The following is a 14,379-nucleotide window of genomic DNA, read 5'->3' on the forward strand; positions in this document are numbered from 1 at the left end:
ATATTTTAAACAACTTTTGCACACTGAAGATACAAAAGATCTAGAGTGATTTTAGTGAGAAAATACTATTCAGAGAAGATTTGTAGTCTTAGTGGTGTGAGGTTCATTGTAAACTTTTCATTTGTGAGTGAATACTTCATGAGTGTAACTCTGTGAGGGTTGTCTTGAGGGATAGTAAAATTTCTTGGTTAGACCGAGTGGTGTTCGGGGCAAGAAGGAGGTGAACCTTCCTTTGTACGCAAGAGTGATTGTAATTCATCGACTTGAAGAAGTTTATTTGAATTAATCTACAAGCTCAGGAGGAGCTGGGTTGTTAATTGGTTTGCAATTCTTTCCTTTCTATTTACTTATTGTTACGTTTGTGATCTGTACATTGTTTATCTCTTCCACTTGGTGGTCTTCGATCCATACAATTGGTATCAGAGCAATTAAAATGGTTAATACTTTAGATGTTTACAAAACAAATGGATAATACTAATATCTTTTCTAGAAATACCTTCAGTTATGCAGCATTCAAAATGGATGCTTTGTGAAAGGGGGAGTTTATTCTGAGATTATATGTTTGTTTCTTAAATTTTTCTGAGGCAATAGGTGAGGGGGAGCTTATACTCATATGCACAATCTTTTTTTTCCTTTATCCATTGTTTTGTCATCATCAAAAAGGGGGAGAATATTGATCCTGGTTCCTAACTTTTGATGTTTACAAAACAAATGGATAATACTAATATCTTTTCTAGAGATACCTTCAGTAATGCAGCAATCAGACTCAAAGATCAAATGCAATTGAAAGGGACAAAGGCTGCTGAAAGCTTTCGGACGCTTAGATCGGACGTCCGATAATCATTGCGTAACTTCGGACGCATGAAGAACTCCACCACCGGACGACCGAAGGAAATAAGACATTTCTCAAATCTCTTTGTTTGCTGTCAGATGCTCAAAAAGCTTGCACCGGACGTCCGAAAGAATTGAAGAAAATCTCTTATACTTACTGTGTGACGACCCCACCTCCACCTAAGGCGTACCAAAGGGTTCGGCGGACCGCCTGCCCAGCTCTCGCCAGGACTCACTCACTATCTCAATCGAGTCATGTACACACATCCATGAACCATAAATAACATTCACAATTCAAGCTTATAATTTACATTGATAGAAATCGAGGTACAAAGCCTCAATACACCAAACTAGTTCAAAATGTATACAATCCAAGTACAACATGTTCCATTCGAGGAATAGCGCGAGTACAAGTCAAAAGTCAAAACAATTTCAAGAGCAACTAGACTACGCTAGTCTGTTCACGACTCACGCCTCACTCGTATTCCTGTAAGGAAAACAAATAGCGTGGAATGAGCTAAAAGCCCAGTGAGGTTTCAAATAACAAATTGCCCATTTTAAAAGTATGAATATCCATGTAGCAAGTTAACGGCATCAAAACTCATAAGAGTGGACAATAATATTTCAAGTAGCAAATTTCCAAATGAGCACGTATAAAGTGCTTTTCGATTTTCAAAAGGAACAGCAATCCAATAAGCAATAATCACTTTCAAGTATAAGGATACGGAAGGCTCTCAGGAGCCAAATTTCCATTGCATCTCCAGAGCTTGATCAAGTAACAGTTGACACTCCGTCAACTTTTAAGTAGGTAACCAATCCAGTAGAACACCACTTACACGACTCTCCGTCCACCGTTCACCCCCTACTGGGCCCAAAATCCTCAATAAACACGTGTGGTAATACTCGAGTATACCGTTTAGCCGAGGAGATATCACTCCACTCGACAAAACAAGAGACCCAGGGTTCGTTACCCAATCGACCAAGCCCTTGCCGGCTCGACTCAAGTAACTTGCCGCAGGGTTTCTGGAATTCCAGGAAGTGCGCGCACCATAAACAAGTATATCAAGTCAATTGCAACAATAAACAAGTATATCACGTAAGGGCAAGTGCGATAAAGTACACTCTTGCCCTAACAATTCACGTATATAACATGTACTCATATTGGTCACGTATCAAGTTCAAGTATCTAGTGCAATTCGGTATTTGAAAGCACTCACCAAAAGATATAGTGCTTCAATTATTCACGTTCAATTACACTCCAGGCTTGGAGTCCAGATCTGCGATAAAAATTCCAGTTTGAGAACTTTGAAACACGAGTCGAATTCGAAACGTTAACATTCCATTCATTAAAAATCGACCAATTGAAATTCATTTGAAAGACACTCGCGAAACACTTGCTCGCTTTTCAAATCATAAGGTTTTGTAGCATAAATACTTGGAAATAACACTTGAGTTGAAAGTACATGGAAATACAAGTTTACATTGGCCATTAAGTCTTTTCCTCAAGGTACGAGCTCGACCAAGTCTTAACATATAACACTCAAGAAACATAGTAGCAAAGGTCTTTACTAGTTCAAGTGATAAATACTTAACCTTCACTCAAGTCGCTAATATAGTTTTCTAGTCCTCGAGTAAAAATTCGGGCAGCATGCCCTTTGTGTTTACCTAATTTTCCAGCCTTTTAGGCTTCATTGTTTTTCTCAAACACAACCCAACATTATACATATCAGCAATTCATGTCAAGAGCCGTTCCATAGGCTCACAATATCATAATAACAAGAATCGTATTAAGTACAAGTGCAGAAATTCAATTTAGTTCAAAACAGATTTGACGTACAAATGCGGAAATAACATATCCGAGGCTACGCTTATCGGATTAAAATGAAACCTATGCCGTTTCGAAGCTAAGATACAGAGCTACAATATTCATGAAGGTCACTTAGTCCAGTTTCTAATGTAACTTGGTCAAATTCTCGAATTACTAAACCAGAAACTAATTCGTCGGCTGTTTAAACGCAGAACACTGTAATGAACATAACTCAGTGTACAAAAATCCAATTCAGGTGTTCTTAGAGGAATTTTAAAGCTACTTCAGAACACTACAACTTTCATGAAGAGCACTCAGTCAAATTTGCAATGTAACCTGATCAAATTCCCAACTCATGTAACCTGGTTTCAACTATTCGGCTAATCAGCCGCATTTCACTCACATGACCATATCTCAGTCTACCAAGATCCAATTAAGGTGTTCTTGGAGGCGTTACGAAGCTAAGACAGGGTAATAAAACTTTTATGTTTCGGTGAAAGGCTAAATCTAAACGGATCATAGTGAATAAACTCAATCAAAAGGACTGAACTGTCCACGCGGAATTCTGGAAAGTGACCTAGATCAGCGAGGGTATTTTCGTCTTTTCACAAGCTACGATGCTCCAAATGAGCTGAAATTTTGTGGGCACCTATAAAATACCATTCTGAACAACTTTCATGTTTTTACCAAAGGCCAATTAGGCCTCTAACATAGGGCTACAAAAACGGGCAGAATGGAAGAACAATTTTCCAGATTTCTGGGATTTTCAGTTTTTAATGTAACTTTCCTCAATTTCTTGTTCTAATCACTACCAAAACCCTTTATATAACCTTAATTACAACATATGTGAGTCACACATCAAGTTTGGCAGCAAATCCCCAAAACCCTGATTTGATTATTTCATCCAATAATCATCACAATCACTTGCTCATCTTGAAATCAAGCCAAAACTTAAGCTAAATAACATCTTAACACAAGATTTAAAAGATCAAGGACCATGATCAGATTGAATACCTCAAAAACAAGGCTTGGATGAGTGATAGTTCACTTCCTTTGAAATTTCTTGGTTCCTTAGCTTCCCAAGCTTCCAAACTTGCAATCAATCGGTTTAGATTTCTAGCTTAGCACTTGGTTGGTGTGAATCAAGAAGGAATGTGGTTGCTCAAGCTCTCACTTCTCTCTCTCTCTTGGTCGGCTGGAATGATGCAGAAATGGAAGGAAATGAAGCTAAGTTTGTCTTATAAGAAGATGGAAAGATAAGAATTAATTCTAGCCACAAGTTTGGCTAACACTTGGTTTAATCTCAACCACAAAATTTTCTCTTTCTTCCTTGCATTTGAGCCACACATTCGGTCAAGCTATCATCATGAGGGGGAAGATATTTTGCTCAATTAGTAATGAGCTTATACAGTAAGAAAGTGGTGGTCAAGTGGTGCGTTCAAACGGTAGTGCGCGGGACCCGCCGGTTGGCGCCGTTTTTCTTAAAACTCACATACTAGGGTTTTTACTTCCCATTCACTAACCTTATATCATTGCTACTACTCACATATTATTTCTCACTTAAAAGTCACTTTTAATCTCCAAATTTAATCCTTACTTTGTACCGAAAATTCATCCGGTGAAAAATTGCGAAAACCCTAATTTTACTCCGATCTTAAAACCAAAGGTGAAAACCTACTTTCTAGGTTTATTTACACTTATCGTGGAATAAATGGGGTAGCAAGCCTTAATAAAAATAATAATTTCCAAATAAAGGGACATTTTTAAAATAACATGAGGGATTTTCCAATTCCATAAATTGAATTTAGAGTTTCTATTAAAAGATGAGATATTGAAGGAAACCAGTTAATCACAAGTAAACTAGGGTTTTTTTTGATTAAAATTTTAGGGTTTCTAATCTTTTTAAAACAAAATAAGGTTTTAAATCAAACCCAAAGAAATACACTTTAGTATCTTATTTACAAACAATCTCCTAATTTTCGGGGCGTCACACTCTCCCCTCCTTAAAAGAATTTCGTCCTCGAAATTCATACATGCACCTCGAAATAATGTAGGGTATTTTCCTTATATATTCATTTCCAGCTCTCAGGTTTCACTATAGTCAATATTTGGTTAAACAATAGTAAACACGAATCGTACCTTCTACTATCTCCAATGGTTCAGGTAAAGCCTGTTGATCCAGGGAGTACATTCTAGCTGGCACTCTTGACTTAGACCCTTCTAAATCATAGGCAATATAACACATTTAATCAAAACAAGTCGCATAACTTATAGAGCATTAATCTTACGTATCACTCAGGTACTACACTTAATCAAGGCTCGTAACACGTGGATAAGAAGGATCCCAAATCCCATGAATATCTTCAATATATTTCACGTCCATACTATTCACATTCCCCGTGCCTTTGCTTTCACAATCCAAATTTATCTCAATATTACGTGAGATCTCAGCTTATCGTGAAGGTGTCACTCTTTGGTATTCGGGGACAAGAATCCACAATAAGGTAATTCACAACTCGAGCCGGCCGGTCCCAAGAGTAAATCACCCGTATTAGAGATTCCTACCCAGCATACATATCTAAAATCTCCAACAATAGACAATCATTCCACACTTAACAAGTCAATCCCCACAGTCCGAGAACCTTCTCCCGGCACGAGCTCAATAGGAGCTCTGATACCATCTGTGACGACCCCACCTCCACCTAAGGCGTACCAAAGGGTTCGGCGGACCGCCTGCCCAGCTCTCGCCAGGACTCACTCACTATCTCAATCGAGTCATGTACACACATCCATGAACCATAAATAACATTCACAATTCAAGCTTATAATTTACATTGATAGAAATCGAGGTACAAAGCCTCAATACACCAAACTAGTTCAAAATGTATACAATCCAAGTACAACATGTTCCATTCGAGGAATAGCGCGAGTACAAGTCAAAAGTCAAAACAATTTCAAGAGCAACTAGACTACGCTAGTCTGTTCACGACTCACGCCTCACTCGTATTCCTGTAAGGAAAACAAATAGCGTGGAATGAGCTAAAAGCCCAGTGAGGTTTCAAATAACAAATTGCCCATTTTAAAAGTATGAATATCCATGTAGCAAGTTAACGGCATCAAAACTCATAAGAGTGGACAATAATATTTCAAGTAGCAAATTTCCAAATGAGCACGTATAAAGTGCTTTTCGATTTTCAAAAGGAACAGCAATCCAATAAGCAATAATCACTTTCAAGTATAAGGATACGGAAGGCTCTCAGGAGCCAAATTTCCATTGCATCTCCAGAGCTTGATCAAGTAACAGTTGACACTCCGTCAACTTTTAAGTAGGTAACCAATCCAGTAGAACACCACTTACACGACTCTCCGTCCACCGTTCACCCCCTACTGGGCCCAAAATCCTCAATAAACACGTGTGGTAATACTCGAGTATACCGTTTAGCCGAGGAGATATCACTCCACTCGACAAAACAAGAGACCCAGGGTTCGTTACCCAATCGACCAAGCCCTTGCCGGCTCGACTCAAGTAACTTGCCGCAGGGTTTCTGGAATTCCAGGAAGTGCGCGCACCATAAACAAGTATATCAAGTCAATTGCAACAATAAACAAGTATATCACGTAAGGGCAAGTGCGATAAAGTACACTCTTGCCCTAACAATTCACGTATATAACATGTACTCATATTGGTCACGTATCAAGTTCAAGTATCTAGTGCAATTCGGTATTTGAAAGCACTCACCAAAAGATATAGTGCTTCAATTATTCACGTTCAATTACACTCCAGGCTTGGAGTCCAGATCTGCGATAAAAATTCCAGTTTGAGAACTTTGAAACACGAGTCGAATTCGAAACGTTAACATTCCATTCATTAAAAATCGACCAATTGAAATTCATTTGAAAGACACTCGCGAAACACTTGCTCGCTTTTCAAATCATAAGGTTTTGTAGCATAAATACTTGGAAATAACACTTGAGTTGAAAGTACATGGAAATACAAGTTTACATTGGCCATTAAGTCTTTTCCTCAAGGTACGAGCTCGACCAAGTCTTAACATATAACACTCAAGAAACATAGTAGCAAAGGTCTTTACTAGTTCAAGTGATAAATACTTAACCTTCACTCAAGTCGCTAATATAGTTTTCTAGTCCTCGAGTAAAAATTCGGGCAGCATGCCCTTTGTGTTTACCTAATTTTCCAGCCTTTTAGGCTTCATTGTTTTTCTCAAACACAACCCAACATTATACATATCAGCAATTCATGTCAAGAGCCGTTCCATAGGCTCACAATATCATAATAACAAGAATCGTATTAAGTACAAGTGCAGAAATTCAATTTAGTTCAAAACAGATTTGACGTACAAATGCGGAAATAACATATCCGAGGCTACGCTTATCGGATTAAAATGAAACCTATGCCGTTTCGAAGCTAAGATACAGAGCTACAATATTCATGAAGGTCACTTAGTCCAGTTTCTAATGTAACTTGGTCAAATTCTCGAATTACTAAACCAGAAACTAATTCGTCGGCTGTTTAAACGCAGAACACTGTAATGAACATAACTCAGTGTACAAAAATCCAATTCAGGTGTTCTTAGAGGAATTTTAAAGCTACTTCAGAACACTACAACTTTCATGAAGAGCACTCAGTCAAATTTGCAATGTAACCTGATCAAATTCCCAACTCATGTAACCTGGTTTCAACTATTCGGCTAATCAGCCGCATTTCACTCACATGACCATATCTCAGTCTACCAAGATCCAATTAAGGTGTTCTTGGAGGCGTTACGAAGCTAAGACAGGGTAATAAAACTTTTATGTTTCGGTGAAAGGCTAAATCTAAACGGATCATAGTGAATAAACTCAATCAAAAGGACTGAACTGTCCACGCGGAATTCTGGAAAGTGACCTAGATCAGCGAGGGTATTTTCGTCTTTTCACAAGCTACGATGCTCCAAATGAGCTGAAATTTTGTGGGCACCTATAAAATACCATTCTGAACAACTTTCATGTTTTTACCAAAGGCCAATTAGGCCTCTAACATAGGGCTACAAAAACGGGCAGAATGGAAGAACAATTTTCCAGATTTCTGGGATTTTCAGTTTTTAATGTAACTTTCCTCAATTTCTTGTTCTAATCACTACCAAAACCCTTTATATAACCTTAATTACAACATATGTGAGTCACACATCAAGTTTGGCAGCAAATCCCCAAAACCCTGATTTGATTATTTCATCCAATAATCATCACAATCACTTGCTCATCTTGAAATCAAGCCAAAACTTAAGCTAAATAACATCTTAACACAAGATTTAAAAGATCAAGGACCATGATCAGATTGAATACCTCAAAAACAAGGCTTGGATGAGTGATAGTTCACTTCCTTTGAAATTTCTTGGTTCCTTAGCTTCCCAAGCTTCCAAACTTGCAATCAATCGGTTTAGATTTCTAGCTTAGCACTTGGTTGGTGTGAATCAAGAAGGAATGTGGTTGCTCAAGCTCTCACTTCTCTCTCTCTCTTGGTCGGCTGGAATGATGCAGAAATGGAAGGAAATGAAGCTAAGTTTGTCTTATAAGAAGATGGAAAGATAAGAATTAATTCTAGCCACAAGTTTGGCTAACACTTGGTTTAATCTCAACCACAAAATTTTCTCTTTCTTCCTTGCATTTGAGCCACACATTCGGTCAAGCTATCATCATGAGGGGGAAGATATTTTGCTCAATTAGTAATGAGCTTATACAGTAAGAAAGTGGTGGTCAAGTGGTGCGTTCAAACGGTAGTGCGCGGGACCCGCCGGTTGGCGCCGTTTTTCTTAAAACTCACATACTAGGGTTTTTACTTCCCATTCACTAACCTTATATCATTGCTACTACTCACATATTATTTCTCACTTAAAAGTCACTTTTAATCTCCAAATTTAATCCTTACTTTGTACCGAAAATTCATCCGGTGAAAAATTGCGAAAACCCTAATTTTACTCCGATCTTAAAACCAAAGGTGAAAACCTACTTTCTAGGTTTATTTACACTTATCGTGGAATAAATGGGGTAGCAAGCCTTAATAAAAATAATAATTTCCAAATAAAGGGACATTTTTAAAATAACATGAGGGATTTTCCAATTCCATAAATTGAATTTAGAGTTTCTATTAAAAGATGAGATATTGAAGGAAACCAGTTAATCACAAGTAAACTAGGGTTTTTTTTGATTAAAATTTTAGGGTTTCTAATCTTTTTAAAACAAAATAAGGTTTTAAATCAAACCCAAAGAAATACACTTTAGTATCTTATTTACAAACAATCTCCTAATTTTCGGGGCGTCACACTCTCCCCTCCTTAAAAGAATTTCGTCCTCGAAATTCATACATGCACCTCGAAATAATGTAGGGTATTTTCCTTATATATTCATTTCCAGCTCTCAGGTTTCACTATAGTCAATATTTGGTTAAACAATAGTAAACACGAATCGTACCTTCTACTATCTCCAATGGTTCAGGTAAAGCCTGTTGATCCAGGGAGTACATTCTAGCTGGCACTCTTGACTTAGACCCTTCTAAATCATAGGCAATATAACACATTTAATCAAAACAAGTCGCATAACTTATAGAGCATTAATCTTACGTATCACTCAGGTACTACACTTAATCAAGGCTCGTAACACGTGGATAAGAAGGATCCCAAATCCCATGAATATCTTCAATATATTTCACGTCCATACTATTCACATTCCCCGTGCCTTTGCTTTCACAATCCAAATTTATCTCAATATTACGTGAGATCTCAGCTTATCGTGAAGGTGTCACTCTTTGGTATTCGGGGACAAGAATCCACAATAAGGTAATTCACAACTCGAGCCGGCCGGTCCCAAGAGTAAATCACCCGTATTAGAGATTCCTACCCAGCATACATATCTAAAATCTCCAACAATAGACAATCATTCCACACTTAACAAGTCAATCCCCACAGTCCGAGAACCTTCTCCCGGCACGAGCTCAATAGGAGCTCTGATACCATCTGTGACGACCCCACCTCCACCTAAGGCGTACCAAAGGGTTCGGCGGACCGCCTGCCCAGCTCTCGCCAGGACTCACTCACTATCTCAATCGAGTCATGTACACACATCCATGAACCATAAATAACATTCACAATTCAAGCTTATAATTTACATTGATAGAAATCGAGGTACAAAGCCTCAATACACCAAACTAGTTCAAAATGTATACAATCCAAGTACAACATGTTCCATTCGAGGAATAGCGCGAGTACAAGTCAAAAGTCAAAACAATTTCAAGAGCAACTAGACTACGCTAGTCTGTTCACGACTCACGCCTCACTCGTATTCCTGTAAGGAAAACAAATAGCGTGGAATGAGCTAAAAGCCCAGTGAGGTTTCAAATAACAAATTGCCCATTTTAAAAGTATGAATATCCATGTAGCAAGTTAACGGCATCAAAACTCATAAGAGTGGACAATAATATTTCAAGTAGCAAATTTCCAAATGAGCACGTATAAAGTGCTTTTCGATTTTCAAAAGGAACAGCAATCCAATAAGCAATAATCACTTTCAAGTATAAGGATACGGAAGGCTCTCAGGAGCCAAATTTCCATTGCATCTCCAGAGCTTGATCAAGTAACAGTTGACACTCCGTCAACTTTTAAGTAGGTAACCAATCCAGTAGAACACCACTTACACGACTCTCCGTCCACCGTTCACCCCCTACTGGGCCCAAAATCCTCAATAAACACGTGTGGTAATACTCGAGTATACCGTTTAGCCGAGGAGATATCACTCCACTCGACAAAACAAGAGACCCAGGGTTCGTTACCCAATCGACCAAGCCCTTGCCGGCTCGACTCAAGTAACTTGCCGCAGGGTTTCTGGAATTCCAGGAAGTGCGCGCACCATAAACAAGTATATCAAGTCAATTGCAACAATAAACAAGTATATCACGTAAGGGCAAGTGCGATAAAGTACACTCTTGCCCTAACAATTCACGTATATAACATGTACTCATATTGGTCACGTATCAAGTTCAAGTATCTAGTGCAATTCGGTATTTGAAAGCACTCACCAAAAGATATAGTGCTTCAATTATTCACGTTCAATTACACTCCAGGCTTGGAGTCCAGATCTGCGATAAAAATTCCAGTTTGAGAACTTTGAAACACGAGTCGAATTCGAAACGTTAACATTCCATTCATTAAAAATCGACCAATTGAAATTCATTTGAAAGACACTCGCGAAACACTTGCTCGCTTTTCAAATCATAAGGTTTTGTAGCATAAATACTTGGAAATAACACTTGAGTTGAAAGTACATGGAAATACAAGTTTACATTGGCCATTAAGTCTTTTCCTCAAGGTACGAGCTCGACCAAGTCTTAACATATAACACTCAAGAAACATAGTAGCAAAGGTCTTTACTAGTTCAAGTGATAAATACTTAACCTTCACTCAAGTCGCTAATATAGTTTTCTAGTCCTCGAGTAAAAATTCGGGCAGCATGCCCTTTGTGTTTACCTAATTTTCCAGCCTTTTAGGCTTCATTGTTTTTCTCAAACACAACCCAACATTATACATATCAGCAATTCATGTCAAGAGCCGTTCCATAGGCTCACAATATCATAATAACAAGAATCGTATTAAGTACAAGTGCAGAAATTCAATTTAGTTCAAAACAGATTTGACGTACAAATGCGGAAATAACATATCCGAGGCTACGCTTATCGGATTAAAATGAAACCTATGCCGTTTCGAAGCTAAGATACAGAGCTACAATATTCATGAAGGTCACTTAGTCCAGTTTCTAATGTAACTTGGTCAAATTCTCGAATTACTAAACCAGAAACTAATTCATCGGCTGTTTAAACGCAGAACACTGTAATGAACATAACTCAGTGTACAAAAATCCAATTCAGGTGTTCTTAGAGGAATTTTAAAGCTACTTCAGAACACTACAACTTTCATGAAGAGCACTCAGTCAAATTTGCAATGTAACCTGATCAAATTCCCAACTCATGTAACCTGGTTTCAACTATTCGGCTAATCAGCCGCATTTCACTCACATGACCATATCTCAGTCTACCAAGATCCAATTAAGGTGTTCTTGGAGGCGTTACGAAGCTAAGACAGGGTAATAAAACTTTTATGTTTCGGTGAAAGGCTAAATCTAAACGGATCATAGTGAATAAACTCAATCAAAAGGACTGAACTGTCCACGCGGAATTCTGGAAAGTGACCTAGATCAGCGAGGGTATTTTCGTCTTTTCACAAGCTACGATGCTCCAAATGAGCTGAAATTTTGTGGGCACCTATAAAATACCATTCTGAACAACTTTCATGTTTTTACCAAAGGCCAATTAGGCCTCTAACATAGGGCTACAAAAACGGGCAGAATGGAAGAACAATTTTCCAGATTTCTGGGATTTTCAGTTTTTAATGTAACTTTCCTCAATTTCTTGTTCTAATCACTACCAAAACCCTTTATATAACCTTAATTACAACATATGTGAGTCACACATCAAGTTTGGCAGCAAATCCCCAAAACCCTGATTTGATTATTTCATCCAATAATCATCACAATCACTTGCTCATCTTGAAATCAAGCCAAAACTTAAGCTAAATAACATCTTAACACAAGATTTAAAAGATCAAGGACCATGATCAGATTGAATACCTCAAAAACAAGGCTTGGATGAGTGATAGTTCACTTCCTTTGAAATTTCTTGGTTCCTTAGCTTCCCAAGCTTCCAAACTTGCAATCAATCGGTTTAGATTTCTAGCTTAGCACTTGGTTGGTGTGAATCAAGAAGGAATGTGGTTGCTCAAGCTCTCACTTCTCTCTCTCTCTTGGTCGGCTGGAATGATGCAGAAATGGAAGGAAATGAAGCTAAGTTTGTCTTATAAGAAGATGGAAAGATAAGAATTAATTCTAGCCACAAGTTTGGCTAACACTTGGTTTAATCTCAACCACAAAATTTTCTCTTTCTTCCTTGCATTTGAGCCACACATTCGGTCAAGCTATCATCATGAGGGGGAAGATATTTTGCTCAATTAGTAATGAGCTTATACAGTAAGAAAGTGGTGGTCAAGTGGTGCGTTCAAACGGTAGTGCGCGGGACCCGCCGGTTGGCGCCGTTTTTCTTAAAACTCACATACTAGGGTTTTTACTTCCCATTCACTAACCTTATATCATTGCTACTACTCACATATTATTTCTCACTTAAAAGTCACTTTTAATCTCCAAATTTAATCCTTACTTTGTACCGAAAATTCATCCGGTGAAAAATTGCGAAAACCCTAATTTTACTCCGATCTTAAAACCAAAGGTGAAAACCTACTTTCTAGGTTTATTTACACTTATCGTGGAATAAATGGGGTAGCAAGCCTTAATAAAAATAATAATTTCCAAATAAAGGGACATTTTTAAAATAACATGAGGGATTTTCCAATTCCATAAATTGAATTTAGAGTTTCTATTAAAAGATGAGATATTGAAGGAAACCAGTTAATCACAAGTAAACTAGGGTTTTTTTTGATTAAAATTTTAGGGTTTCTAATCTTTTTAAAACAAAATAAGGTTTTAAATCAAACCCAAAGAAATACACTTTAGTATCTTATTTACAAACAATCTCCTAATTTTCGGGGCGTCACATACTGCCTGCTGTCGGACGCAAAAAACAGGATTGTGGGACGAAAAAAACAAGACTATCGGACGTCCGACACTCCAACGGCTAGTTGACTCTTCATCAACTTTCTATCCTTTGGAAACATTAATGAGGCACTTTCTTGGTCGTATATAAATAGTGGTTGGTCAGATACTTTAAACAACTTTTACACACTTGTTTATCTCTTCCACTTGGTGGTCTTCGATCCATACAATTGGTATCAGAGCAATTAAAATGGATAACACTTTAGATGTTTACAAAACAAATGGATAATACTAATATCTTTTCTAGAAATACCTTCAGTTATGCAGCAATCAAAATGGATGCTTTGTGAAAGGGGGAGTTTATTCTGAGATTATATGTTTGTTTCTTAAATTTTTCCGAGGCAATAGGTGAGGGGGAGCTTATACTCATATGCACAATCTTTTTTTTCCTTTATCCATTGTTTCGTCATCATCAAAAATGGGGAGAATATTGATCCTGGTTCCTAACTTTTGATGTTTACAAAACAAATGGATAATACTAATATATTTGCTAGAGATACCTTCAGTAATGCAACAATCAGACTCAAAGATCAAATGCAATTGAAAGGGACAAAGGCTGCTGACAGCTGTCGGACGCTTAAATCGGACGTCCGATAATCATTGCGTAACTTCGGACGCATGAAGAACTCCACCACCGGACGACCGAAGGAAATAAGACATTTCTCAAATCTCTTTGTTTGATGTCGGACGCACAAAGAGCTTGCATCGGACGTCCGAAAGAATTGAAGAAAATCTCTTAAACTCACTGCCTGCTGTCGGACGCAAAAAACAGGACTATCGGACGTCCGACACTCCAACGGCTAGTTGACTCTTCATCTACATTCTATCCGTTGGAAACATTAATGAGGCACTTTCTTGGTCCAATATAAATAGTGGTTGGTCAGATACTTTAAACAATTTTTGCACACTGAAGATACAAAAGATCTAGAGTGATTTTAGTGAGAAAATACTATTCAGAGAAGATTTGTAGTCTTAGTGGTGTGAGGTTCATTGTAAACTTTTCATTTGTGAGTGAATACTTCATGAGTGTAGCT

The 14,379-nt window shown here is 37.9% G+C and overlaps 3 long non-coding RNA genes across 3 annotated transcripts; all 3 read right to left on the reverse strand.

The window, feature by feature from the left end:
* Window positions 1-1,195: 1,195 nt before the first annotated feature.
* LOC140005742 (uncharacterized) lies at window positions 1,196-3,833 on the reverse strand. The gene is made up of 3 exons (XR_011813312.1): window positions 3,653-3,833; window positions 2,049-2,108; window positions 1,196-1,318 (listed from the first exon to the last, which is right to left on the reverse strand). It is a non-coding gene; the product is annotated as an uncharacterized lncRNA (long non-coding RNA).
* Window positions 3,834-5,524: 1,691 nt separating this feature from the next.
* LOC140005743 (uncharacterized) lies at window positions 5,525-8,162 on the reverse strand. The gene is made up of 3 exons (XR_011813313.1): window positions 7,982-8,162; window positions 6,378-6,437; window positions 5,525-5,647 (listed from the first exon to the last, which is right to left on the reverse strand). It is a non-coding gene; the product is annotated as an uncharacterized lncRNA (long non-coding RNA).
* A 1,691-nt stretch (window positions 8,163-9,853) lies between these two features.
* Window positions 9,854-12,491, reverse strand: LOC140005745 (uncharacterized). Its single transcript, XR_011813314.1, has 3 exons — window positions 12,311-12,491; window positions 10,707-10,766; window positions 9,854-9,976 (listed from the first exon to the last, which is right to left on the reverse strand). It is a non-coding gene; the product is annotated as an uncharacterized lncRNA (long non-coding RNA).
* Window positions 12,492-14,379: the final 1,888 nt, after the last annotated feature.

Source organism: Coffea arabica, chromosome 4e (assembly GCF_036785885.1).
Source record: "Coffea arabica cultivar ET-39 chromosome 4e, Coffea Arabica ET-39 HiFi, whole genome shotgun sequence".
Taxonomy (NCBI): domain Eukaryota; kingdom Viridiplantae; phylum Streptophyta; class Magnoliopsida; order Gentianales; family Rubiaceae; genus Coffea; species Coffea arabica.